Below are 2,952 nucleotides of genomic sequence, written 5' to 3' on the forward strand. Positions count from 1 at the left end.
CCGCCCCCCTTTACCTCAAGTCCTGCCTTAATATTTATGCTGCGAAGTATTTAGGCAGAAGTGGTTCTTCAAGATTAGCTCTGAGGACCTTAGCATTATTTTACCAAATAAATGCATGACTTTTCCTATGGGTATCTCCACTGATGGGCAGAGTTGCCAGATTTAACAAGGAAAAGGACAGGATACCTAGTTACTTTTGAATTTCAACCAGCAAATACTCTTACAGAACAGGAATGCTGCTTTTAAACTCTGCTGTTTTATTTGGGATGTATCTGTACTGTAAAATTGCTTGCTGTTTATCTGAAATTTAGATGTAATTGAGCATCCTATATTTTATATAGTAATCCTGCTTACAGGACCCCAGACCACCCAGAGTACTCCACCTCTCACCCAAATGCTGGTTGATGGTAATGAGGGAAACCAGCCAAGAAGACCCATTCCTGCTGCTCTATTGCACCTGAAACATTGAACTGCCAAGCAGATCCAGCTCTGTCCTGCTCTGAAGAGAGCTGCCCTCATCTTTGGCAGGCTCCAGAGAGTAGTCCAAAGCCTAAGTGCCCCTTGAGGAGGACTTGCTGTTAAACATCCTGTGTGGTATGGAATAGTCTCTATGGTTAATTTCCCTACCTGTAAATGGCCCAAACTCAATAATAATGGCTACTATTCACTGAGCCAGGCCCTTCATGATCGTTATTTCTAACTCTCTCAACAATAGTGCTAGTTAGGCATTATGATCTTTATTGTATGGATTTACATTTTACAGAACTCAGAGAAACCAAGAGCCTATGGGTAAGAGCTAGGATCTAAACACAGACCCACTTGATTATAAATCCTGGGATCTTTTCAGTTCTTTATACCCACTTCTCTAAGTTTCTCTGGGTTATTCATTCATGTTTGCTAGGTTGCTTGTTTGTTTGCAATTAGGTAGTACAGATACTTGATCCAAAAATTAAAAGGTGTAAAAGGGTGGCCAGTGTGACAAGATTCCCTCCCACTCAGTTCTCCTCTCCAGAGGCAACCAGCCAGTTAATAGTTTTCAGACTATTTTCTTTTCCATACAAAGTGGACTTCTTCACAGACTTTTCTGCATCTCTCTCTTTTTGTTTCCAATGAAGATCTCTGCATTTTGGTTAACATCCAAGTGTCTATTTTAATGGCTGCATATAATTCCATTATATAGATGTACCATAGTTTATTTTACCCAGTTCTCTATAGAAGTAAAATTGGGCCTCTTTTCCATTTTTGTCCTTTTAAAAAAACAATTCTTTAATCAATATGTTTCTACAATCATATATTTTATATGTGATATCCATGACATGAATACTTAGGAATGGAATCACTTGCTCAAAGAATGAGTACATTATAAATTTTTAGAGATACTACCAAATTGATGCAATTTACCCTCATCTTGGCAATATATAAGATCGCCCATTGGGCCACAAAGTTCATAATCCAAGTTGTGATCTCTGCCAGTCTGATAGGTGAGTAAAAATGGTGTCATTATGGCTTTAATTTGCATTTCCCTTATTACTGAGGATCTTTTCCTGTGTTTGAGCTTTTTCACTTCAATTTCATTTCATTCTTTATTTCTCTTTTTAAAATTATCTAGCTGGGTAGTCTGGGACCCCAGGAATGAAAATGTCATATGAGTAAATATGAATAAATGAATATTTTACAGTTGGTAAAATTTCAGGTTATTAGACCTCTTCTTATTAATTTGTAGAAGCACATCATACTCCCCAAAATACCCTTTTGCCTGTTATTTGAGTTTCAGATATTTTCAGATTGTCTTTTAACTTTATGCATTGCAATTTTCTAATTCAGTTTTTAATTATTAAATAGTTATGACTTCAGAATTTTACATCAAATTTAGATCAGTTTTCTCTATTTTGAGGTTATAAAATAAAATCTCCATTTTTTTTGTCCTATACTTACATTACCAGCCAAAAATGTATCTCTCTGCATCTCAAATATTTTATTCCAGATTTAAAATTTTCTATTCACTTTTTTATAGTATATTATTCAGTTGTTCTGCAACCTTTGACTGTGTGGATCACAACAAACTATGGAAATATCTTAAAGAGATAGGAATACCAGACCATCTGACCTGCCTCCTGAGAAATCTGCATGCAGGTCAAGAAGCAACAGTTAGAACTGGACATGGAACAACAAATAGACTGGTTCCAAGTCGAGAAAGGAGTACGTCAAGGCTTATATTGTCATGCCCCCTCTTTTTTTTTTTTTAACTTATATGTTTCTTTAACTTATATGCAAAGTAATCATGCAAAATGCTGGACTGGATGAAGCACAAGCTGGAATCAAGATTGCCAGGAGAAATATAAGTAACCTCAGATATGCAGATGGCACCACCCTATGGCAGAAAGCAAAGAGGAACTAATTAGCCTCTTGATGAAGGTGAAAGAGGAGAGTGAAAAAGCTGGCTTAGAACTTAATATTCAAAAAACTACGATCATAGCATCTGGTCCCCTCACTTTATGGCAAATAGATGGGGAAACAATGGAAACAGTGAAAGACTTTATTTTCTTTGGCTTCAAAATCACTGTAGATGGTGACTGCAGCCATGAAATTAAAAGACACTTGCTTCTTGGAAGAAAATCTATGGCAAATTTAGCATATTAAAAAGAGAGACATTGCCGACAAAGATCCATCTTGTCAAAGTTATGTTTTTTCCAGTAGTCATGTATGGATGTGAGAGTTGGGCCTTAAAGAAGGCTGAGTGATGAAGAATGGATGCTTTTGAACTGTGATGTTGGAGAAGACTCCTGAGAGTCCCTTGGACTGCAAGGAGATCAAATAAGTCAATCCTAAAGGAAATCAGTCCTAAATATTCATTGGAAGGACTGATGCTGAAGTTGGGGCTCCAATACTTTGGCCACCTGATGCAAAGAACCAACTCATTAGAAAAGATCTTGATTCTGGAAAAGACTGAAG

The sequence above is a fragment of the Bison bison genome, unplaced genomic scaffold, assembly GCF_000754665.1.
Source record: "Bison bison bison isolate TAMUID 2011002044 unplaced genomic scaffold, Bison_UMD1.0 scf7180017864369, whole genome shotgun sequence".
NCBI classification, from domain to species: Eukaryota; Metazoa; Chordata; class Mammalia; order Artiodactyla; family Bovidae; genus Bison; species Bison bison.